Consider the following 25,623-nt stretch of genomic DNA (forward strand, 5'->3'; position numbering starts at 1 on the left):
AGAGAGCTCCTGTCCTGGTAAAGGCCTGAAACGGCTAGTGCCGAAGAGGGTCTGCACTTTCAGTTATGACTGACTGTGAGAGGGGAAGATGAAGATTTTCTGCACCCAGCATACCTTGCGACATGCTTAGGCAAATGAGGAGAGAGCCCCACCAATCCCTTGCCACTCCGCTGAAAGCTCCTCCTCTGCATAAAGAGAACACTTTTACAAGGGAGCAGAGTGGCGCAGCGGAAGCGTGCTGGGCCCATAACCCAGAGGTCGATGGATCGAAACCATCCTCTGCTATAATATTTCTTGTTTTTTCTTCTGAGGACCAATCTGTCATTTCCACGCTACCAGCAAGGAAAAGCGCAGGCTTGTGCTAGCTATGTGAGAAAAGACTTCTCAACTATCTGTCTCTGCTGAAATACAAGAGAGTGATCGCTAAAGAATCAACCCCATACTTTGAAAGTAAAGATACCCAATTATAAGCATAAATGACTGGTGGGACCGTCACACGTTTTTCTGGGCATGCTTTGAATGTCATTCTTGCCTTTTCGTTCTGCTCTTATCATTCTCTTGAGCATTTCATGGAAGGCACTCTCTTTCTCTTCGCTGCTTTGCTTCCAATGCTGCCTAAATATGTTCATTTCCACTATTTGTACTACTGCTTTCCATTTCTTCTCTTCTGCACAGATTTGGCCTTGGTTTCAATCCCCAGTTCCTTACCCTCTACAAGAAACTTTCTACTGCTTTTCATGTTGGTATCTAAACCAAATGCACCATTGAAACTGGTGCAAGATAGTCATTGAACTCGGGCTTGTAATCTTTAGAACCGAGAGCAACAACATCATAGGGCGTTGGTGGTATAGTGGTGAGCATAGCTGCTTCCCAAGCAGTTGACCCGGGTTCGATTCCCGGCCAATGCAGTGCAAATTTTTATATGTTCTCCAAGCAGGATTTGTTTTAATGCAACATGTCACAAAACGGAAATATCATGAACAGATTAATCAGACGTTAAATTAAAAAAAAAATGAAATACTTAGGCAGGCATCTCGATCGCCCCATCTGCTACATTCATTGTCCTATTAGATGCTATTTTTCAAAAAGCAGAGTCACCACTCACATGTGCTGGTAATAAATATGTTGCGGGCGGTAGACAATGAAAGGGCTGAACCCCGACCAGACATTCTAACTCTAGCATCTCTATATTAAAAAGCATTTCTAGGCAATATCTAGCATGTGAATAAAAGTAGGCAAGATCCACCGATGAATCTGGCAAAAGTCCCCAACGATTTTGTGCACACTTGTTCTCTCACCTGAATGCAGCGCCACCTTGTAGCAATCGGATGTAATTGCAGCTCACAAAATGTTATATCAGAGAGCAAGTTGAGAGGACTCCAAGAGGCAGATGTCCATGGAAAGAGCCTCTCACGACAGCAGGAAGGTTGGATATTTCAAGATGGCAACATTTCCTGTCCAACGTCCTCACGTCCCGAACGCTCCCAAACGCTCAAAAGCCTCGCCCTCACCGGGTAGATCTCTGGCTCCCAGTTAAAATCAAATCCTGAGCATGCTAGCGCTAGGATCAAAGAGAGAGGAGAGGGTTAGAGAGCTGCTATCTTGGTAAAGGCCTGAAACTGCTAGTTCCCAAGAGGGTCTGCACTTTCAGTTATGACTGACTGTGAGACGAGAAGATGAAGATTTTCTGCACCCAGCATACATTGCAGCATGCTTAGGCAAATGAGGAGCGAGACCCACCAATCCCTCGCCACTTCGCTGAAAGCTCCTCATCTGCATAAAGAGAACACTTTTACAGGGGAGCAGAGTGGCGCAGCGGAAGCGTGCTGGGCCCATAACCCAGAGGTCGATGGATCGAAACCATCCTCTGCTAATGTTACTTGGTTTTTCCTCTGAGGACCAATCTTTCATTTCCACGCTGCCAGCATGGAAAAACGCAGGCTTGTGCTAGCTAGGTGAGAAAAGACTTCTCAACTATCTGTCTCTGCTGAAATACAAGAAAGTGATCATCAAAGGATCAACCCCATACTTTGAAAGTGAAGATACCCAATTATAAGCATAAATGACTGGTGGGACCTTCACATGTTTTTCCGGGCACGCTTTGAATTTCATTCTTGCCTTTTTGTTCTGCACTTATCAATCTTCTGGGCATTTCATGGAAGGCACTCTCTTTCTCTTCGCTGCTTTGCTTCCAAAGCTGCCTAAAGATGCTCATATTCACTATTGGTGCTGCTTATTTCCATTTCTTCTCTTCTGCACAGCTTTATCCTTGGTTTCAATCCCCAGTTTCTTACCGTCTGCAAGAAAATTTCCACTGCTTTTCATGTTGGTATCTAAACCAAATGCACCATTGAAGCTGGTGCAATATAGTCTCTGAACTCGGGGTTGTAATGTCTAGAACTGAGAGCACACATGTCAGAGAGCGTTGGTGGTATAGTGGTGAGCATAGCTGCCTTCCAAGCAGTTGACTCGGGTTCGATTCCCGGCCAACGCAATGCAAATATTTATATATTCTCCAGGCAGGATATATTTTAATGCAATATGTCACAAAACGGAAATATCATAAACAGATTAATCAGCCGGTATATAAAAAAAATAAACAAATACGTAGGCAGGCATCTCGATCGCCCCATCTGCTACATTCATTGTCCTAATATATACTATTTTCCATAAAGCAGAGTCACCACTCACATGTGCTGGTAATAAATATGTTGCAGGGGGCAGACAATGAAAGGGCCGAGCCCCGATCAGACATTATAACTCCAGCATCTCTAGGTTAAAAAGCATTTCTAGGCAATATCTAGCCTTTCAAAAAATTGGCAAGATCCCCCGATAAATCTAGCAAAAGTCCCAACGATTTTGTGCATACTTGTGCTCTCACCTGAATGCAGCGCCACCTTGTAGCCATCGGAGGTAACTGCGGCTCTCAAAATGTTTTATCAGAGGCCAAGTTGAGAGGACTCCAAGAAGCAGATGGCCACGGAAAGAGCCTCTGACTGCAGCAGGAAGGGTGGATACTTCAAATTGGCATAGTTTCCTGTCCAACGTCCTCTCATGTCCCAAACGCTCCCAAACGCACAAAAGCCTCACACCGGGTAGATCGCTGGCTCTCAGGTAAAGCCAAATCCTGAGCATGCTAGCGCTAGGATCACAGAGAGAAGAGAGGGTCAGAGAGCTCCTGTCCTGGTAAAGGCCTGAAACGGCTAGTGCCGAAGAGGGTCTGCACTTTCAGTTATGACTGACTGTGAGAGGGGAAGATGAAGATTTTCTGCACCCAGCATACCTTGCGACATGCTTAGGCAAATGAGGAGAGAGCCCCACCAATCCCTTGCCACTCCGCTGAAAGCTCCTCCTCTGCATAAAGAGAACACTTTTACAAGGGAGCAGAGTGGCGCAGCGGAAGCGTGCTGGGCCCATAACCCAGAGGTCGATGGATCGAAACCATCCTCTGCTATAATATTTCTTGTTTTTTCTTCTGAGGACCAATCTGTCATTTCCACGCTACCAGCAAGGAAAAGCGCAGGCTTGTGCTAGCTATGTGAGAAAAGACTTCTCAACTATCTGTCTCTGCTGAAATACAAGAGAGTGATCGCTAAAGAATCAACCCCATACTTTGAAAGTAAAGATACCCAATTATAAGCATAAATGACTGGTGGGACCGTCACACGTTTTTCTGGGCATGCTTTGAATGTCATTCTTGCCTTTTCGTTCTGCTCTTATCATTCTCTTGAGCATTTCATGGAAGGCACTCTCTTTCTCTTCGCTGCTTTGCTTCCAATGCTGCCTAAATATGTTCATTTCCACTATTTGTACTACTGCTTTCCATTTCTTCTCTTCTGCACAGATTTGGCCTTGGTTTCAATCCCCAGTTCCTTACCCTCTACAAGAAACTTTCTACTGCTTTTCATGTTGGTATCTAAACCAAATGCACCATTGAAACTGGTGCAAGATAGTCATTGAACTCGGGCTTGTAATCTTTAGAACCGAGAGCAACAACATCATAGGGCGTTGGTGGTATAGTGGTGAGCATAGCTGCTTCCCAAGCAGTTGACCCGGGTTCGATTCCCGGCCAATGCAGTGCAAATTTTTATATGTTCTCCAAGCAGGATTTGTTTTAATGCAACATGTCACAAAACGGAAATATCATGAACAGATTAATCAGACGTTAAATTAAAAAAAAAATGAAATACTTAGGCAGGCATCTCGATCGCCCCATCTGCTACATTCATTGTCCTATTAGATGCTATTTTTCAAAAAGCAGAGTCACCACTCACATGTGCTGGTAATAAATATGTTGCGGGCGGTAGACAATGAAAGGGCTGAACCCCGACCAGACATTCTAACTCTAGCATCTCTATATTAAAAAGCATTTCTAGGCAATATCTAGCATGTGAATAAAAGTAGGCAAGATCCACCGATGAATCTGGCAAAAGTCCCCAACGATTTTGTGCACACTTGTTCTCTCACCTGAATGCAGCGCCACCTTGTAGCAATCGGATGTAATTGCAGCTCACAAAATGTTATATCAGAGAGCAAGTTGAGAGGACTCCAAGAGGCAGATGTCCATGGAAAGAGCCTCTCACGACAGCAGGAAGGTTGGATATTTCAAGATGGCAACATTTCCTGTCCAACGTCCTCACGTCCCAAACGCTCCCAAACGCTCAAAAGCCTCGCCCTCACCGGGTAGATCTCTGGCTCCCAGTTAAAATCAAATCCTGAGCATGCTAGCGCTAGGATCAAAGAGAGAGGAGAGGGTTAGAGAGCTGCTATCTTGGTAAAGGCCTGAAACTGCTAGTTCCCAAGAGGGTCTGCACTTTCAGTTATGACTGACTGTGAGACGAGAAGATGAAGATTTTCTGCACCCAGCATACATTGCAGCATGCTTAGGCAAATGAGGAGCGAGACCCACCAATCCCTCGCCACTTCGCTGAAAGCTCCTCATCTGCATAAAGAGAACACTTTTACAGGGGAGCAGAGTGGCGCAGCGGAAGCGTGCTGGGCCCATAACCCAGAGGTCGATGGATCGAAACCATCCTCTGCTAATGTTACTTGATTTTTCCTCTGAGGACCAATCTTTCATTTCCACGCTGCCAGCATGGAAAAACGCAGGCTTGTGCTAGCTAGGTGAGAAAAGACTTCTCAACTATCTGTCTCTGCTGAAATACAAGAAAGTGATCATCAAAGGATCAACCCCATACTTTGAAAGTGAAGATACCCAATTATAAGCATAAATGACTGGTGGGACCTTCACATGTTTTTCCGGGCACGCTTTGAATTTCATTCTTGCCTTTTTGTTCTGCACTTATCAATCTTCTGGGCATTTCATGGAAGGCACTCTCTTTCTCTTCGCTGCTTTGCTTCCAAAGCTGCCTAAAGATGCTCATATTCACTATTGGTGCTGCTTATTTCCATTTCTTCTCTTCTGCACAGCTTTATCCTTGGTTTCAATCCCCAGTTTCTTACCGTCTGCAAGAAAATTTCCACTGCTTTTCATGTTGGTATCTAAACCAAATGCACCATTGAAGCTGGTGCAATATAGTCTCTGAACTCGGGGTTGTAATGTCTAGAACTGAGAGCACACATGTCAGAGAGCGTTGGTGGTATAGTGGTGAGCATAGCTGCCTTCCAAGCAGTTGACTCGGGTTCGATTCCCGGCCAACGCAATGCAAATATTTATATATTCTCCAGGCAGGATATATTTTAATGCAATATGTCACAAAACGGAAATATCATAAACAGATTAATCAGCCGGTATATAAAAAAAATAAACAAATACGTAGGCAGGCATCTCGATCGCCCCATCTGCTACATTCATTGTCCTAATATATACTATTTTCCATAAAGCAGAGTCACCACTCACATGTGCTGGTAATAAATATGTTGCAGGGGGCAGACAATGAAAGGGCCGAGCCCCGATCAGACATTATAACTCCAGCATCTCTAGGTTAAAAAGCATTTCTAGGCAATATCTAGCCTTTCAAAAAATTGGCAAGATCCCCCGATAAATCTAGCAAAAGTCCCAACGATTTTGTGCATACTTGTGCTCTCACCTGAATGCAGCGCCACCTTGTAGCCATCGGAGGTAACTGCGGCTCTCAAAATGTTTTATCAGAGTCCAAGTTGAGAGGACTCCAAGAAGCAGATGGCCACGGAAAGAGCCTCTGACTGCAGCAGGAAGGGTGGATACTTCAAATTGGCATAGTTTCCTGTCCAACGTCCTCTCACGTCCCAAACGCTCCCAAACGCACAAAAGCCTCACACCGGGTAGATCGCTGGATCTCAGGTAAAGCCAAATCCTGAGCATGCTAGCGCTAGGATCACAGAGAGAAGAGAGGGTCAGAGAGCTCCTGTCCTGGTAAAGGCCTGAAACGGCTAGTGCCGAAGAGGGTCTGCACTTTCAGTTATGACTGACTGTGAGAGGGGAAGATGAAGATTTTCTGCACCCAGCATACCTTGCGACATGCTTAGGCAAATGAGGAGAGAGCCCCACCAATCCCTTGCCACTCCGCTGAAAGCTCCTCCTCTGCATAAAGAGAACACTTTTACAAGGGAGCAGAGTGGCGCAGCGGAAGCGTGCTGGGCCCATAACCCAGAGGTCGATGGATCGAAACCATCCTCTGCTATAATATTTCTTGTTTTTTCTTCTGAGGACCAATCTGTCATTTCCACGCTACCAGCAAGGAAAAGCGCAGGCTTGTGCTAGCTATGTGAGAAAAGACTTCTCAACTATCTGTCTCTGCTGAAATACAAGAGAGTGATCGCTAAAGAATCAACCCCATACTTTGAAAGTAAAGATACCCAATTATAAGCATAAATGACTGGTGGGACCGTCACACGTTTTTCTGGGCATGCTTTGAATGTCATTCTTGCCTTTTCGTTCTGCTCTTATCATTCTCTTGAGCATTTCATGGAAGGCACTCTCTTTCTCTTCGCTGCTTTGCTTCCAATGCTGCCTAAATATGTTCATTTCCACTATTTGTACTACTGCTTTCCATTTCTTCTCTTCTGCACAGATTTGGCCTTGGTTTCAATCCCCAGTTCCTTACCCTCTACAAGAAACTTTCTACTGCTTTTCATGTTGGTATCTAAACCAAATGCACCATTGAAACTGGTGCAAGATAGTCATTGAACTCGGGCTTGTAATCTTTAGAACCGAGAGCAACAACATCATAGGGCGTTGGTGGTATAGTGGTGAGCATAGCTGCTTCCCAAGCAGTTGACCCGGGTTCGATTCCCGGCCAATGCAGTGCAAATTTTTATATGTTCTCCAAGCAGGATTTGTTTTAATGCAACATGTCACAAAACGGAAATATCATGAACAGATTAATCAGACGTTAAATTAAAAAAAAAATGAAATACTTAGGCAGGCATCTCGATCGCCCCATCTGCTACATTCATTGTCCTATTAGATGCTATTTTTCAAAAAGCAGAGTCACCACTCACATGTGCTGGTAATAAATATGTTGCGGGCGGTAGACAATGAAAGGGCTGAACCCCGACCAGACATTCTAACTCTAGCATCTCTATATTAAAAAGCATTTCTAGGCAATATCTAGCATGTGAATAAAAGTAGGCAAGATCCACCGATGAATCTGGCAAAAGTCCCCAACGATTTTGTGCACACTTGTTCTCTCACCTGAATGCAGCGCCACCTTGTAGCAATCGGATGTATTTGCAGCTCACAAAATGTTATATCAGAGAGCAAGTTGAGAGGACTCCAAGAGGCAGATGTCCATGGAAAGAGCCTCTCACGACAGCAGGAAGGTTGGATATTTCAAGATGGCAACATTTCCTGTCCAACGTCCTCACGTCCCGAACGCTCCCAAACGCTCAAAAGCCTCGCCCTCACCGGGTAGATCTCTGGCTCCCAGTTAAAATCAAATCCTGAGCATGCTAGCGCTAGGATCAAAGAGAGAGGAGAGGGTTAGAGAGCTGCTATCTTGGTAAAGGCCTGAAACTGCTAGTTCCCAAGAGGGTCTGCACTTTCAGTTATGACTGACTGTGAGACGAGAAGATGAAGATTTTCTGCACCCAGCATACATTGCAGCATGCTTAGGCAAATGAGGAGCGAGACCCACCAATCCCTCGCCACTTCGCTGAAAGCTCCTCATCTGCATAAAGAGAACACTTTTACAGGGGAGCAGAGTGGCGCAGCGGAAGCGTGCTGGGCCCATAACCCAGAGGTCGATGGATCGAAACCATCCTCTGCTAATGTTACTTGATTTTTCCTCTGAGGACCAATCTTTCATTTCCACGCTGCCAGCATGGAAAAACGCAGGCTTGTGCTAGCTAGGTGAGAAAAGACTTCTCAACTATCTGTCTCTGCTGAAATACAAGAAAGTGATCATCAAAGGATCAACCCCATACTTTGAAAGTGAAGATACCCAATTATAAGCATAAATGACTGGTGGGACCTTCACATGTTTTTCCGGGCACGCTTTGAATTTCATTCTTGCCTTTTTGTTCTGCACTTATCAATCTTCTGGGCATTTCATGGAAGGCACTCTCTTTCTCTTCGCTGCTTTGCTTCCAAAGCTGCCTAAAGATGCTCATATTCACTATTGGTGCTGCTTATTTCCATTTCTTCTCTTCTGCACAGCTTTATCCTTGGTTTCAATCCCCAGTTTCTTACCGTCTGCAAGAAAATTTCCACTGCTTTTCATGTTGGTATCTAAACCAAATGCACCATTGAAGCTGGTGCAATATAGTCTCTGAACTCGGGGTTGTAATGTCTAGAACTGAGAGCACACATGTCAGAGAGCGTTGGTGGTATAGTGGTGAGCATAGCTGCCTTCCAAGCAGTTGACTCGGGTTCGATTCCCGGCCAACGCAATGCAAATATTTATATATTCTCCAGGCAGGATATATTTTAATGCAATATGTCACAAAACGGAAATATCATAAACAGATTAATCAGCCGGTATATAAAAAAAATAAACAAATACGTAGGCAGGCATCTCGATCGCCCCATCTGCTACATTCATTGTCCTAATATATACTATTTTCCATAAAGCAGAGTCACCACTCACATGTGCTGGTAATAAATATGTTGCAGGGGGCAGACAATGAAAGGGCCGAGCCCCGATCAGACATTATAACTCCAGCATCTCTAGGTTAAAAAGCATTTCTAGGCAATATCTAGCCTTTCAAAAAATTGGCAAGATCCCCCGATAAATCTAGCAAAAGTCCCAACGATTTTGTGCATACTTGTGCTCTCACCTGAATGCAGCGCCACCTTGTAGCCATCGGAGGTAACTGCGGCTCTCAAAATGTTTTATCAGAGGCCAAGTTGAGAGGACTCCAAGAAGCAGATGGCCACGGAAAGAGCCTCTGACTGCAGCAGGAAGGGTGGATACTTCAAATTGGCATAGTTTCCTGTCCAACGTCCTCTCACGTCCCAAACGCTCCCAAACGCACAAAAGCCTCACACCGGGTAGATCGCTGGATCTCAGGTAAAGCCAAATCCTGAGCATGCTAGCGCTAGGATCACAGAGAGAAGAGAGGGTCAGAGAGCTCCTGTCCTGGTAAAGGCCTGAAACGGCTAGTGCCGAAGAGGGTCTGCACTTTCAGTTATGACTGACTGTGAGAGGGGAAGATGAAGATTTTCTGCACCCAGCATACCTTGCGACATGCTTAGGCAAATGAGGAGAGAGCCCCACCAATCCCTTGCCACTCCGCTGAAAGCTCCTCCTCTGCATAAAGAGAACACTTTTACAAGGGAGCAGAGTGGCGCAGCGGAAGCGTGCTGGGCCCATAACCCAGAGGTCGATGGATCGAAACCATCCTCTGCTATAATATTTCTTGTTTTTTCTTCTGAGGACCAATCTGTCATTTCCACGCTACCAGCAAGGAAAAGCGCAGGCTTGTGCTAGCTATGTGAGAAAAGACTTCTCAACTATCTGTCTCTGCTGAAATACAAGAGAGTGATCGCCAAAGAATCAACCCCATACTTTGAAAGTAAAGATACCCAATTATAAGCATAAATGACTGGTGGGACCGTCACACGTTTTTCTGGGCATGCTTTGAATGCCATTCTTGCCTTTTCGTTCTGCTCTTATCATTCTCTTGGGCATTTCATGGAAGGCACTCTCTTTCTCTTCGCTGCTTTGCTTCCAATGCTGCCTAAATATGTTCATTTCCACTATTTGTACTACTGCTTTCCATTTCTTCTCTTCTGCACAGATTTGGCCTTGGTTTCAATCCCCAGTTCCTTACCCTCTACAAGAAACTTTCTACTGCTTTTCATGTTGGTATCTAAACCAAATGCACCATTGAAACTGGTGCAAGATAGTCATTGAACTCGGGATTGTAATCTTTAGAACCGAGAGCAACCACATCATAGGGCGTTGGTGGTATAGTGGTGAGCATAGCTGCTTCCCAAGCAGTTGACCCGGGTTCGATTCCCGGCCAATGCAGTGCAAATTTTTATATGTTCTCCAAGCAGGATTTATTTTAATGCAACATGTCACAAAACGGAAATATCATGAACAGATTAATCAGACGTTAAATTAAAAAAAAAATGAAATACTTAGGCAGGCATCTCGATCGCCCCATCTGCTACATTCATTGTCCTATTAGATGCTATTTTTCAAAAAGCAGAGTCACCACTCACATGTGCTGGTAATAAATATATTGCGGCCGGTAGACAATGAAAGGGCTGAACCCCGACCAGACATTCTAACTCTAGCATCTCTATATTAAAAAGCATTTCTAGGCAATATCTAGCATGTGAATAAAAGTAGGCAAGATCCACCGATGAATCTGGCAAAAGTCCCCAACGATTTTGTGCACACTTGTTCTCTCACCTGAATGCAGCGCCACCTTGTAGCAATCGGATGTAACTGCAGCTCACAAAATGTTATATCAGAGAGCAAGTTGAGAGGACTCCAAGAGGCAGATGTCCATGGAAAGAGCCTCTCACGACAGCAGGAAGGTTGGATATTTCAAGATGGCAACATTTCCTGTCCAACATCCTCACGTCCCGAACGCTCCCAAACGCTCAAAAGCCTCACACCGGGCAAGCCCTCACCGGGTAGATCTCTGGCTCCCAGTTAAAATCAAATCCTGAGCATGCTAGCGCTAGGATCAAAGAGAGAGGAGAGGGTTAGAGAGCTGCTATCTTGGTAAAGGCCTGAAACTGCTAGTTCCCAAGAGGGTCTGCACTTTCAGTTATGACTGACTGTGAGACGAGAAGATGAAGATTTTCTGCACCCAGCATACATTGCAGCATGCTTAGGCAAATGAGGAGCGAGACCCACCAATCCCTCGCCACTTCGCTGAAAGCTCCTCATCTGCATAAAGAGAACACTTTTACAAGGGAGCAGAGTGGCGCAGCGGAAGCGTGCTGGGCCCATAACCCAGAGGTCGATGGATCGAAACCATCCTCTGCTAATGTTACTTGATTTTTCCTCTGAGGACCAATCTTTCATTTCCACGCTGCCAGCATGGAAAAACGCAGGCTTGTGCTAGCTAGGTGAGAAAAGACGTCTCAACTATCTGTCTCTGCTGAAATACAAGAAAGTGATCATCAAAGGATCAACCCCATACTTTGAAAGTGAAGATACCCAATTATAAGCATAAATGACTGGTGGGACCTTCACATGTTTTTCCGGGCACGCTTTGAATTTCATTCTTGCCTTTTTGTTCTGCACTTATCAATCTTCTGGGCATTTCATGGAAGGCACTCTCTTTCTCTTCGCTGCTTTGCTTCCAAAGCTGCCATAAGATGCTCATATTCACTATTGGTGCTGCTTCTTTCCATTTCTTCTCTTCTGCACAGCTTTATCCTTGGTTTCAATCCCCAGTTTCTTACCGTCTGCAAGAAAATTTCCACTGCTTTTCATGTTGGTATCTAAACCAAATGCACCATTGAAGCTGGTGCAAGATAGTCTCTGAACTCGGGGTTGTAATGTCTAGAACTGAGAGCACACATGTCAGAGAGCGTTGGTGGTATAGTGGTGAGCATAGCTGCCTTCCAAGCAGTTGACCCGGGTTCGATTCCCGGCCAACGCAATGCAAATATTTATATATTCTCCAGGCAGGATATATTTTAATGCAATATGTCACAAAACGGAAATATCATAAACAGATTAATCAGCCGGTATATAAAAAAAATAAACAAATACGTAGGCAGGCATCTCGATCGCCCCATCTGCTACATTCATTGTCCTAATATATACTATTTTCCATAAAGCAGAGTCACCACTCACATGTGCTGGTAATAAATATGTTGCAGGGGGCAGACAATGAAAGGGCCGAGCCCCGATCAGACAATATAACTCCAGCATCTCTAGGTTAAAAAGCATTTCTAGGCAATATCTAGCCTTTCAAAAAATTGGCAAGATCCCCCGATAAATCTAGCAAAAGTCCCAACGATTTTGTGCATACTTGTGCTCTCACCTGAATGCAGCGCCACCTTGTAGCCATCGGAGGTAACTGCGGCTCTCAAAATGTTTTATCAGAGGCCAAGTTGAGAGGACTCCAAGAAGCAGATGGCCACGGAAAGAGCCTCTGACTGCAGCAGGAAGGGTGGATACTTCAAATTGGCATAGTTTCCTGTCCAACGTCCTCTCACGTCCCAAACGCTCCCAAACGCACAAAAGCCTCACACCGGGTAGATCGCTGGCTCTCAGGTAAAGCCAAATCCTGAGCATGCTAGCGCTAGGATCACAGAGAGAAGAGAGGGTCAGAGAGCTCCTGTCCTGGTAAAGGCCTGAAACGGCTAGTGCCGAAGAGGGTCTGCACTTTCAGTTATGACTGACTGTGAGAGGGGAAGATGAAGATTTTCTGCACCCAGCATACCTTGCGACATGCTTAGGCAAATGAGGAGAGAGCCCCACCAATCCCTTGCCACTCCGCTGAAAGCTCCTTCTCTGCATAAAGAGATCACTTTTACAAGGGAGCAGAGTGGCGCAGCGGAAGCGTGCTGGGCCCATAACCCAGAGGTCGATGGATCGAAACCATCCTCTGCTATAATATTTCTTGTTTTTTCTTCTGAGGACCAATCTGTCATTTCCACGCTACCAGCAAGGAAAAGCGCAGGCTTGTGCTAGCTATGTGAGAAAAGACTTCTCAACTATCTGTCTCTGCTGAAATACAAGAGAGTGATCGCCAAAGAATCAACCCCATACTTTGAAAGTAAAGATACCCAATTATAAGCATAAATGACTGGTGGGACCGTCACACGTTTTTCTGGGCATGCTTTGAATGCCATTCTTGCCTTTTCCTTCTGCTCTTATCATTCTCCTGGGCATTTCATGGAAGGCACTCTATTTCTCTTCGCTGCTTTGCTTCCAATGCTGCCTAAATATGTTCATTTCCACTATTTGTACTACTGCTTTCCATTTCTTCTCTTCTGCACAGATTTGGCCTTGGTTTCAATCCCCAGTTCCTTACCCTCTACAAGAAACTTTCTACTGCTTTTCATGTTGGTATCTAAACCAAATGCACCATTGAAACTGGTGCAAGATAGTCATTGAACTCGGGGTTGTAATCTTTAGAACCGAGAGCACCCACATCATAGGGCGTTGGTGGTATAGTGGTGAGCATAGCTGCTTCCCAAGCAGTTGACCCAGGTTCGATTCCCGGCCAATGCAGTGCAAATTTTTATATGTTCTCCAAGCAGGATTTGTTTTAATGCAACATGTCACAAAACGGAAATATCATGAACAGATTAATCAGACGTTAAATTAAAAAAAAAAAGAAATACTTAGGCAGGCATCTCGATCGCCCCATCTGCTACATTCATTGTCCTATTAGATGCTATTTTTCAAAAAGCAGAGTCACCACTCACATGTGCTGGTAATAAATATGTTGCGGGCGGTAGACAATGAAAGGGCTGAACCCCGACCAGACATTCTAACTCTAGCATCTCTATATTAAAAAGCCTTTCTAGGCAATATCTAGCATGTGAATAAAAGTAGGCAAGATCCACCGATGAATCTGGCAAAAGTCCCCAACGATTTTGTGCACACTTGTTCTCTCACCTGAATGCAGCGCCACCTTGTAGCAATCGGATGTAACTGCAGCTCACAAAATGTTATATCAGAGAGCAAGTTGAGAGGACTCCAAGAGGCAGATGTCCATGGAAAGAGCCTCTCACGACAGCAGGAAGGTTGGATATTTCAAGATGGCAACATTTCCTGTCCAACGTCCTCACGTCCCGAACGCTCCCAAACGCTCAAAAGCCTCACACCGGGCAAGCCCTCACCGGGTAGATCTCTGGCTCCCAGTTAAAATCAAATCCTGAGCATGCTAGCGCTAGGATCAAAGAGAGAGGAGAGGGTTAGAGAGCTGCTATCTTGGTAAAGGCCTGAAACTGCTAGTTCCCAAGAGGGTCTGCACTTTCAGTTATGACTGACTGTGAGACGAGAAGATGAAGATTTTCTGCACCCAGCATACATTGCAGCATGCTTAAGCAAATGAGGAGCGAGACCCACCAATCCCTCGCCACTTCGCTAAAAGCTCCTCATCTGCATAAAGAGAACACTTTTACAAGGGAGCAGAGTGGCGCAGCGGAAGCGTGCTGGGCCCATAACCCAGAGGTCGATGGATCGAAACCATCCTCTGCTAATGTTACTTGATTTTTCCTCTGAGGACCAATCTTTCATTTCCACGCTGCCAGCATGGAAAAACGCAGGCTTGTGCTAGCTAGGTGAGAAAAGACTTCTCAACTATCTGTCTCTGCTGAAATACAAGAAAGTGATCATCAAAGGATCAACCCCATACTTTGAAAGTGAAGATACCCAATTATAAGCATAAATGACTGGTGGGACCTTCACATGTTTTTCCGGGCACGCTTTGAATTTCATTCTTGCCTTTTTGTTCTGCACTTATCAATCTTCTGGGCATTTCATGGAAGGCACTCTCTTTCTCTTCGCTGCTTTGCTTCCAAAGCTGCCTAAAGATGCTCATATTCACTATTGGTGCTGCTTCTTTCCATTTCTTCTCTTTTGCACAGCTTTATCCTTGGTTTCAATCCCCAGTTTCTTACCGTCTGCAAGAAAATTTCCACTGCTTTTCATGTTGGTATCTAAACCAAATGCACCATTGAAGCTGGTGCAAGATAGTCTCTGAACTCGGGGTTGTAATGTCTAGAACTGAGAGCACACATGTCAGAGAGCGTTGGTGGTATAGTGGTGAGCATAGCTGCCTTCCAAGCAGTTGACCCGGGTTCGATTCCTGGCCAACGCAATGCAAATATTTATATATTCTCCAGGCAGGATATATTTTAATGCAATATGTCACAAAACGGAAATATCATAAACAGATTAATCAGCCGGTATATAAAAAAAATAAACAAATACGTAGGCAGGCATCTCGATCGCCCCATCTGCTACATTCATTGTCCTAATATATACTATTTTCCATAAAGCAGAGTCACCACTCACATGTGCTGGTAATAAATATGTTGCAGGGGGCAGACAATGAAAGGGCCGAGCCCCGATCAGACATTATAACTCTAGCATCTCTAGGTTAAAAAGCATTTCTAGGCAATATCTAGCCTTTCAAAAAATTGGCAAGATCCCCCGATAAATCTAGCAAAAGTCCCAACGATTTTGTGCATACTTGTGCTCTCACCTGAATGCAGCGCCACCTTGTAGCCATCGGAGGTAACTGCGGCTCTCAAAATGTTTTATCAGAGGCCAAGTTGAGAGGACTCCAAGAAGCAGATGGCCACGGAAAGAGCCTCTGACTGCAGCAGGAAGGGTGGATACTTCAAATTGGCATAGTTTCCTGTCCAACGTCCTCTCACGTCCCAAACGCTCCCAAACGCACAAAAGCCTCACACCGGGTAGATCGCTGGCTCTCAGGTAAAGCCAAATCCTGAGCATGCTAGCGCTAGGATCACAGAGAGAAGAGAGGGTCAGAGAGCTCCTGTCCTGGTAAAGGCCTGAAACGGCTAGTGCCGAAGAGGGTCTGCACTTTCAGTTATGACTGACTGTGAGAGGGGAAGATGAAGATTTTCTGCACCCAGCATACCTTGCGACATGCTTAGGCAAATGAGGAGAGAGCCCCACCAATCCCTTGCCACTCCGCTGAAAGCTCCTCCTCTGCATAAAGAGAACACTTTTACAAGGGAGCAGAGTGGCGCAGCGGAAGCGTGCTGGGCCCATAACCCAGAGGTCGATGGATCGAAACCATCCTCTGCTATAATATTTCTTGTTTTTTCTTCTGAGGACCAATCTGTCATTTCCACGCTACCAGCAAGGAAAAGCGCAGGCTTGTGCTAGCTATGTGAGAAAAGACTTCTCAACTATCTGTCTCTGCTGAAATACAAGAGAGTGATCGCCAAAGAATCAACCCCATATTTTGAAAGTAAAGATACCCAATTATAAGCATAAATGACTGGTGGGACCGTCACACGTTTTTCTGGGCATGCTTTGAATGCCATTCTTGCCTTTTCCTTCTGCTCTTATCATTCTCCTGGGCATTTCATGGAAGGCACTCTCTTTCTCTTCGCTGCTTTGCTTCCAATGCTGCCTAAATATGTTCATTTCCACTATTTGTACTACTGCTTTCCATTTCTTCTCTTCTGCACAGATTTGGCCTTGGTTTCAATCCCCAGTTCCTTACCCTCTACAAGAAACTTTCTACTGCTTTTCATGTTGGTATCTAAACCAAATGCACCATTGAAACTGGTGCAAGATAGTCATTGAACTCGGGGTTGTAATCTTTAGAACCGAGAGCACCCACATCATAGGGCGTTGGTGGTATAGTGGTGAGCATAGCTGCTTCCCAAGCAGTTGACCCGGGTTCGATTCCCGGCCAATGCAGTGCAAATTTTTATATGTTCTCCAAGCAGGATTTGTTTTAATGCAACATGTCACAAAACGGAAATATCATGAACAGATTAATCAGACGTTAAATTAAAAAAAAAATGAAATACTTAGGCAGGCATCTCGATCGCCCCATCTGCTACATTCATTGTCCTATTAGATGCTATTTTTCAAAAAGCAGAGTCACCACTCACATGTGCTGGTAATAAATATGTTGCGGGCGGTAGACAATGAAAGGGCTGAACCCCGACCAGACATTCTAACTCTAGCATCTCTATATTAAAAAGCATTTCTAGGCAATATCTAGCATGTGAATAAAAGTAGGCAAGATCCACCGATGAATCTGGCAAAAGTCCCCAACGATTTTGTGCACACTTGTTCTCTCACCTGAATGCAGCGCCACCTTGTAGCAATCGGATGTAACTGCAGCTCACAAAATGTTATATCAGAGAGCAAGTTGAGAGGACTCCAAGAGGCAGATGTCCATGGAAAGAGCCTCTCACGACAGCAGGAAGGTTGGATATTTCAAGATGGCAACATTTCCTGTCCAACGTCCCGAACGCTCCCAAACGCTCAAAAGCCTCACACCGGGCAAGCCCTCACCGGGTAGATCTCTGGCTCCCAGTTAAAATCAAATCCTGAGCATGCTAGCGCTAGGATCAAAGAGAGAGGAGAGGGTTAGAGAGCTGCTATCTTGGTAAAGGCCTGAAACTGCTAGTTCCCAAGAGGGTCTGCACTTTCAGTTATGACTGACTGTGAGACGAGAAGATGAAGATTTTCTGCACCCAGCATACATTGCAGCATGCTTAGGCAAATGAGGAGCGAGACCCACCAATCCCTCGCCACTTCGCTGAAAGCTCCTCATCTGCATAAAGAGAACACTTTTACAATGGAGCAGAGTGGCGCAGCGGAAGCGTGCTGGGCCCATAACCCAGAGGTCGATGGATCGAAACCATCCTCTGCTAATGTTACTTGATTTTTCCTCTGAGGACCAATCTTTCATTTCCACGCTGCCAGCATGGAAAAACGCAGGCTTGTGCTAGCTAGGTGAGAAAAGACTTCTCAACTATCTGTCTCTGCTGAAATACAAGAAAGTGATCATCAAAGGATCAACCCCATACTTTGAAAGTGAAGATACCCAATTATAAGCATAAATGACTGGTGGGACCTTCACATGTTTTTCCGGGCACGCTTTGAATTTCATTCTTGCCTTTTTGTTCTGCACTTATCAATCTTCTGGGCATTTCATGGAAGGCACTCTCTTTCTCTTCGCTGCTTTGCTTCCAAAGCTGCCTAAAGATGCTCATATTCACTATTGGTGCTGCTTCTTTCCATTTCTTCTCTTTTGCACAGCTTTATCCTTGGTTTCAATCCCCAGTTTCTTACCGTCTGCAAGAAAATTTCCACTGCTTTTCATGTTGGTATCTAAACCAAATGCACCATTGAAGCTGGTGCAAGATAGTCTCTGAACTCGGGATTGTAATGTCTAGAACTGAGAGCACACATGTCAGAGAGCGTTGGTGGTATAGTGGTGAGCATAGCTGCCTTCCAAGCAGTTGACCCGGGTTCGATTCCCGGCCAACGCAATGCAAATATTTATATATTCTCCAGGCAGGATATATTTTAATGCAATATGTCACAAAACGGAAATATCATAAACAGATTAATCAGCCGGTATATAAAAAAAATAAACAAATACGTAGGCAGGCATCTCGATCGCCCCATCTGCTACATTCATTGTCCTAATATATACTATTTTCCATAAAGCAGAGTCACCACTCACATGTGCTGGTAATAAATATGTTGCAGGGGGCAGACAATGAAAGGGCCGAGCCCCGATCAGACATTATAACTCCAGCATCTCTAGGTTAAAAAGCATTTCTAGGCAATATCTAGCCTTTCAAAAAATTGGCAAGATCCCCCGATAAATCTAGCAAAAGTCCCAACGATTTTGTGCATACTTGTGCTCTCACCTGAATGCAGCGCCACCTTGTAGCCATCGGAGGTAACTGCGGCTCTCAAAATGTTTTATCAGAGGCCAAGTTGAGAGGACTCCAAGAAGCAGATGGCCACGGAAAGAGCCTCTGACTGCAGCAGGAAGGGTGGATACTTCAAATTTGCATAGTTTCCTGTCCAACGTCCTCTCACGTCCCAAACGCTCCCAAACGCACAAAAGCCTCACACCGGGTAGATCTCTGGCTCTCAGGTAAAGCCAAATCCTGAGCATGCTAGCGCTAGGATCACAGAGAGAAGAGAGGGTCAGAGAGCTCCTGTCCTGGTAAAGGCCTGAAACGGCTAGTGCCGAAGAGGGTCTGCACTTTCAGTTATGACTGACTGTGAGAGGGGAAGATGAAGATTTTCTGCACCCAGCATACCTTGCGACATGCTTAGGCAAATGAGGAGAGAGCCCCACCAATCCCTTGCCACTCCGCTGAAAGCTCCTCCTCTGCATAAAGAAAACACTTTTACAAGGGAGCAGAGTGGCGCAGCGGAAGCGTGCTGGGCCCATAACCCAGAGGTCGATGGATTGAAACCATCCTCTGCTATAATATTTCTTGTTTTTTCTTCTGAGGACCAATCTGTCATTTCCACGCTACCAGCAAGGAAAAGCGCAGGCTTGTGCTAGCTATGTGAGAAAAGACTTCTCAACTATCTGTCTCTGCTGAAATACAAGAGAGTGATCGCCAAAGGATCAACCCCATACTTTGAAAGTAAAGATACCCAATTATAAGCATAAATGACTGGTGGGACCGTCACACGTTTTTCTGGGCATGCTTTGAATGTCATTCTTGCCTTTTCGTTCTGCTCTTATCATTCTCCTGGGCATTTCATGGCAGGCACTCTCTTTCTCTTCGCTTCTTTGCTTCCAATGCTGCCTAAATATGTTCATTTCCACTATTTGTACTACTGCTTTCCATTTCTTCTCTTCTGCACAGATTTGGCCTTGGTTTCAATCCCCAGTTCCTTATCCTCTACAAGAAACTTTCTACTGCTTTTCATGTTGGTATCTAAACCAAATGCACCATTGAAACTGGTGCAAGATAGTCATTGAACTCGGGGTTGTAATCTTTAGAACCGAGAGCACCCACATCATAGGGCGTTGGTGGTATAGTGGTGAGCATAGCTGCTTCCCAAGCAGTTGACCCGGGTTCGATTCCCGGCCAATGCAGTGCAAATTTTTATATGTTCTCCAAGCAGGATTTGTTTTAATGCAACATGTCACAAAACGGAAATATCATGAACAGATTAATCAGACGTTAAATTAAAAAAAAAATGAAATACTTAGGCAGGCATCTCGATCGCCCCATCTGCTACATTCATTGTCCTATTAGATGCTATTTTTCAAAAAGCAGAGTCACCACTCACATGTGCTGGTAATAAATATGTTGCGGGCGGTAGACAATGAAAGGGCTGAACCCCGACCAGACATTCTAACTCTAGCATCTCTATATTAAAAAGCATTTCTAGGCAATATCTAACATGTGAATAAAAGTAGGCAAGATCCACCGATGAATCTGGCAAAAGTCCCCAACGATTTTGTGCACACTTGTTCTCTCACCTGAATGCAGCGCCACCTTGTAGCCATCGGATGTAACTGCAGCTCACGAAATGTTATATCAGAGAGCAAGTTGAGAGGACTCCAAGAGGCAGATGTCCATGGAAAGAGCCTCTCACGACAGCAGGAAGGTTGGATATTTCAAGATGGCAACATTTCCTGTCCAACGTCCTCAACGCTCCCAAACGCTCAAAAGCCTCACACCGGGCAAGCCCTCACCGGGTAGATCTCTGGCTCCCAGTTAAAATCAAATCCTGAGCATGCTAGCGCTAGGATCAAAGAGAGAGGAGAGGGTTAGAGCGCTGCTATCTTGGTAAAGGCCTGAAACTGCTAGTTCCCAAGAGGGTCTGCACTTTCAGTTATGACTGACTGTGAGACGAGAAGATGAAGATTTTCTGCACCCAGCATACATTGCAGCATGCTTAGGCAAATGAGGAGCGAGACCCACCAATCCCTCGCCACTTCGCTGAAAGCTCCTCATCTGCATAAAGAGAACACTTTTACAAGGGAGCAGAGTGGCGCAGCGGAAGCGTGCTGGGCCCATAACCCAGATGTCGATGGATCGAAACCATCCTCTGCTAATGTTACTTGATTTTTCCTCTGAGGACCAATCTTTCATTTTCACGCTGCCAGCATGGAAAAACGCAGGCTTGTGCTAGCTAGGTGAGAAAAGACTTCTCAACTATCTGTCTCTGCTGAAATACAAGAAAGTGATCATCAAAGGATCAACCTCATACTTTGAAAGTAAAGATACCCAATTATAAGCATAAATGACTGGTGGGACCTTCACATGTTTTTCCGGGCACGCTTTGAATTTCATTCTTGCCTTTTTGTTCTGCACTTATCAATCTTCTGGGCATTTCATGGAAGGCACTCTCTTTCTCTTCGCTGCTTTGCTTCCAAAGCTGACTAAAGATGCTCATATTCACTATTGGTGCTGCTTCTTTCCATTTCTTCTCTTCTGCACAGCTTTATCCTTGGTTTCAATCCCCAGTTTCTTACCGTCTGCAAGAAAATTTCCACTGCTTTTCATGTTGGTATCTAAACCAAATGCACCATTGAAGCTGGTGCAAGATAGTCTCTGAACTCGTGGTTGTAATGTCTAGAATTGAGAGCACACATGTCAGAGAGCGTTGGTGGTATAGTGGTGAGCATAGCTGCCTTCCAAGCAGTTGACCCGGGTTCGATTCCCGGCCAACGCAATGCAAATATTTATATATTCTCCAGGCAGGATATATTTTAATGCAATATGTCACAAAACGGAAATATCATAAACAGGTTAATCAGCCGGTATATAAAAAAATAAACAAATACGTAGGCAGGCATCTCGATCGCCCCATCTGCTACATTCATTGTCCTAATATATACTATTTTCCATAAAGCAGAGTCACCACTCACATGTGTTGGTAATAAATATGTTGCAGGGGGCAGACAATGAAAGGGCCGAGCCCCGATCAGACATTATAACTCCAGCATCTCTAGGTTAAAAAGCATTTCTAGGAAATATCTAGCCTTTCAAAAAATTGGCAAGATCCCCCGATAAATCTAGCAAAAGTCCCAACGATTTTGTGCATACTTGTGCTTTCACCTGAATGCAGCGCCACCTTGTAGCCATCGGAGGTAACTGCGGCTCTCAAAATGTTTTATCAGAGGCCAAGTTGAGAGGACTCCAAGAAGCAGATGGCCACGGAAAGAGCCTCTGACTGCAGCAGGAAGGGTGGATACTTCAAATTGGCATAGTTTCCTGTCCAACGTCCTCTCACGTCCCAAACGCTCCCAAACGCGCAAAAGCCTCACATCGGGTAGATCTCTGGCTCTCAGGTAAAGCCAAATCCTGAGCATGCTAGCGCTAGGATCACAGAGAGAAGAGAGGGTCAGAGAGCTCCTGTCCTGGTAAAGGCCTGAAACGGCTAGTGCCGAAGAGGGTCTGCACTTTCAGTTATGACTGACTGTGAGAGGGGAAGATGAAGATTTTCTGCACCCAGCATACCTTGCGACATGCTTAGGCAAATGAGGAGAGAGCCCCACCAATCCCTTGCCACTCCGCTGAAAGCTCCTCCTCTGCATAAAGAAAACACTTTTACAAGGGAGCAGAGTGGCGCAGCGGAAGCGTGCTGGGCCCATAACCCAGAGGTCGATGGATCGAAACCATCCTCTGCTATAATATTTCTTGTTTTTTCTTCTGAGGACCAATCTGTCATTTCCACGCTACCAGCAAGGAAAAGCGCAGGCTTGTGCTAGCTATGTGAGAAAAGACTTCTCAACTATCTGTCTCTGCTGAAATACAAGAGAGTGATCGCCAAAGGATCAACCCCATACTTTGAAAGTAAAGATACCCAATTATAAGCATAAATGACTGGTGGGACCGTCACACGTTTTTCTGGGCATGCTTTGAATGTCATTCTTGCCTTTTCGTTCTGCTCTTATCATTCTCCTGGGCATTTCATGGCAGGCACTCTCTTTCTCTTCGCTTCTTTGCTTCCAATGCTGCCTAAATATGTTCATTTCCACTATTTGTACTACTGCTTTCCATTTCTTCTCTTCTGCACAGATTTGGCCTTGGTTTCAATCCCCAGTTCCTTATCCTCTACAAGAAACTTTCTACTGCTTTTCATGTTGGTATCTAAACCAAATGCACCATTGAAACTGGTGCAAGATAGTCATTGAACTCGGGGTTGTAATCTTTAGAACCGAGAGCACCCACATCATAGGGCGTTGGTGGTATAGTGGTGAGCATAGCTGCTTCCCAAGCAGTTGACCCGGGTTCGATTCCCGGCCAATGCAGTGCAAATTTTTATATGTTCTCCAAGCAGGATTTGTTTTAATGCAACATGTCACAAAACGGAAATATCATGAACAGATTAATCAGACGTTAAATTAAAAAAAAAATGAAATACTTAGGCAGGCATCTCGATCGCCCCAGCTGCTACATTCATTGTCCTATTAGATGCTATTTTCCAAAAAGCAGAGTCACCACTCACATGTGCTGGTAATAAATATGTTGCGGGCGGTAGACAATGAAAGGGCTGAACCCCGACCAGACATTCTAACTCTAGCATCTCTATATTAAAAAGCATTTCTAGGCAATATCTAACATGTGAATAAAAGTAGGCAAGATCCACCGATGAATCTGGCAAAAGTCCCCAACGATTTTGTGCACACTTGTTCTCTCACCTGAATGCAGCGCCACCTTCTATCCATCGGATGTAACTGCAGCTCACGAAATCTTATATCAGAGAGCAAGTTGAGAGGACTCCAAGAGGCAGATGTCCATGGAAAGAGCCTCTCACGACAGCAGGAAGGTTGGATATTTCAAGATGGCAACATTTCCTGTCCAACGTCCTCACGTCCCGAACGCTCCCAAACGCTCAAAAGCCTCACACCGGGCAAGCCCTCACCGGGTAGATCTCCGGCTCCCAGTTAAAATCAAATCCTGAGCATGCTAGCGCTCGGATCAAAGAGAGAGGAGAGGGTTAGAGAGCTGCTATCTTGGTAAAGGCCTGAAACTGCTAGTTCCCAAGAGGGTCTGCACTTTCAGTTATGACTGACTGTGAGACGAGAAGATGAAGATTTTCTGCACCCAGCATACATTGCAGCATGCTTAGGCAAATGAGGAGCGAGACCCACCAATCCCTCGCCACTTCGCTGAAAGCTCCTCATCTGCATAAAGAGAACAGTTTTACAAGGGAGCAGAGTGGCGCAGCGGAAGCGTGCTGGGCCCATAACCCAGAGGTCGATGGATCGAAACCATCCTCTGCTAATGTTACTTGATTTTTCCTCTGAGGACCAATCTTTCATTTCCACGCTGCCAGCATGGAAAAACGCAGGCTTGTGCTAGCTAGGTGAGAAAAGACTTCTCAACTATCTGTCTCTGCTGAAATACAAGAAAGTGATCATCAAAGGATCAACCCCATACTTTGAAAGTAAAGATACCCAATTATAAGCATAAATGACTGGTGGGACCTTCACATGTTTTTCCGGGCACGCTTTGAATTTCATTCTTGCCTTTTTGTTCTGCACTTATCAATCTTCTGGGCATTTCATGGAAGGCACTCTCTTTCTCTTCGCTGCTTTGCTTCCAAAGCTGCCTAAAGATGCTCATATTCACTATTGGTGCTGCTTCTTTCCATTTCTTCTCTTCTGCACAGCTTTATCCTTGGTTTCAATCCCCAGTTTCTTACCGTCTGCAAGAAAATTTCCACTGCTTTTCATGTTGGTATCTAAACCAAATGCACCATTGAAGCTGGTGCAAGATAGTCTCTGAACTCGGGGTTGTAATGTCTAGAACTGAGAGCACACATGTCAGAGAGTGTTGGTGGTATAGTGGTGAGCATAGCTGCCTTCCAAGCAGTTGACCCGGGTTCGATTCCCGGCCAACGCAATGCAAATATTTATATATTCTCCAGGCAGGATATATTTTAATGCAATATGTCACAAAACGGAAATATCATAAACAGGTTAATCAGCCGGTATATAAAAAAAATAAACAAATACGTAGGCAGGCATCTCGATCGCCCCATCTGCTACATTCATTGTCCTAATATATACTATTTTCCATAAAGCAGAGTCACCACTCACATGTGCTGGTAATAAATATGTTGCAGGGGGCAGACAATGAAAGGGCCGAGCCCCGATCAGACATTATAACTCCAGCATCTCTAGGTTAAAAAGCATTTCTAGGCAATATCTAGCCTTTCAAAAAATTGGCAAGATCCCCCGATAAATCTAGCAAAAGTCCCAACGATTTTGTGCATACTTGTGCTCTCACCTGAATGCAGCGCCACCTTGTAGCCATCGGAGGTAACTGCGGCTCTCAAAATGTTTTATCAGAGGCCAAGTTGAGAGGACTCCAAGAAGCAGATGGCCACGGAAAGAGCCTCTGACTGCAGCAGGAAGGGTGGATACTTCAAATTGGCATAGTTTCCTGTCCAACGTCCTCTCACGTCCCAAACGCTCCCAAACGCGCAAAAGCCTCACATCGGGTAGATCTCTGGCTCTCAGGTAAAGCCAAATCCTGAGCATGCTAGCGCTAGGATCACAGAGAGAAGAGAGGGTCAGAGAGCTCCTGTCCTGGTAAAGGCCTGAAACGGCTAGTGCCGAAGAGGGTCTGCACTTTCAGTTATGACTGACTGTGAGAGGGGAAGATGAAGATTTTCTGCACCCAGCATACCTTGCGACATGCTTAGGCAAATGAGGAGAGAGCCCCACCAATCCCTTGCCACTCCGCTGAAAGCTCCTCCTCTGCATAAAGAGAACACTTTTACAAGGGAGCAGAGTGGCGCAGCGGAA

The 25,623-nt window shown here is 45.1% G+C and overlaps 10 non-coding genes across 10 annotated transcripts; all 10 read left to right on the forward strand.

Annotated features, from left to right (window-relative positions):
• Positions 1 to 836: 836 nt before the first annotated feature.
• On the forward strand, positions 837 to 908 carry TRNAG-CCC (transfer RNA glycine (anticodon CCC)). Its single transcript has one exon. It is a non-coding gene; the product is annotated as a tRNA-Gly (tRNA).
• A 3,097-nt stretch (positions 909 to 4,005) lies between these two features.
• TRNAG-CCC (transfer RNA glycine (anticodon CCC)) lies at positions 4,006 to 4,077 on the forward strand. The gene has a single exon. It is a non-coding gene; the product is annotated as a tRNA-Gly (tRNA).
• A 3,097-nt stretch (positions 4,078 to 7,174) lies between these two features.
• Positions 7,175 to 7,246, forward strand: TRNAG-CCC (transfer RNA glycine (anticodon CCC)). The gene has a single exon. It is a non-coding gene; the product is annotated as a tRNA-Gly (tRNA).
• A 3,097-nt stretch (positions 7,247 to 10,343) lies between these two features.
• On the forward strand, positions 10,344 to 10,415 carry TRNAG-CCC (transfer RNA glycine (anticodon CCC)). The gene has a single exon. It is a non-coding gene; the product is annotated as a tRNA-Gly (tRNA).
• A 1,525-nt stretch (positions 10,416 to 11,940) lies between these two features.
• On the forward strand, positions 11,941 to 12,012 carry TRNAG-UCC (transfer RNA glycine (anticodon UCC)). Its single transcript has one exon. It is a non-coding gene; the product is annotated as a tRNA-Gly (tRNA).
• A 4,691-nt stretch (positions 12,013 to 16,703) lies between these two features.
• On the forward strand, positions 16,704 to 16,775 carry TRNAG-CCC (transfer RNA glycine (anticodon CCC)). Its single transcript has one exon. It is a non-coding gene; the product is annotated as a tRNA-Gly (tRNA).
• Positions 16,776 to 18,292: 1,517 nt separating this feature from the next.
• Positions 18,293 to 18,364, forward strand: TRNAG-UCC (transfer RNA glycine (anticodon UCC)). Its single transcript has one exon. It is a non-coding gene; the product is annotated as a tRNA-Gly (tRNA).
• Positions 18,365 to 19,875: 1,511 nt separating this feature from the next.
• On the forward strand, positions 19,876 to 19,947 carry TRNAG-CCC (transfer RNA glycine (anticodon CCC)). The gene has a single exon. It is a non-coding gene; the product is annotated as a tRNA-Gly (tRNA).
• A 1,517-nt stretch (positions 19,948 to 21,464) lies between these two features.
• On the forward strand, positions 21,465 to 21,536 carry TRNAG-UCC (transfer RNA glycine (anticodon UCC)). The gene has a single exon. It is a non-coding gene; the product is annotated as a tRNA-Gly (tRNA).
• A 1,510-nt stretch (positions 21,537 to 23,046) lies between these two features.
• Positions 23,047 to 23,118, forward strand: TRNAG-CCC (transfer RNA glycine (anticodon CCC)). The gene has a single exon. It is a non-coding gene; the product is annotated as a tRNA-Gly (tRNA).
• The last annotated feature ends 2,505 nt before the right edge of the window (positions 23,119 to 25,623 follow it).

Source organism: Triturus cristatus, chromosome 11 (genome assembly GCF_964204655.1).
Source record: "Triturus cristatus chromosome 11, aTriCri1.1, whole genome shotgun sequence".
NCBI classification, from domain to species: domain Eukaryota; kingdom Metazoa; phylum Chordata; class Amphibia; order Caudata; family Salamandridae; genus Triturus; species Triturus cristatus.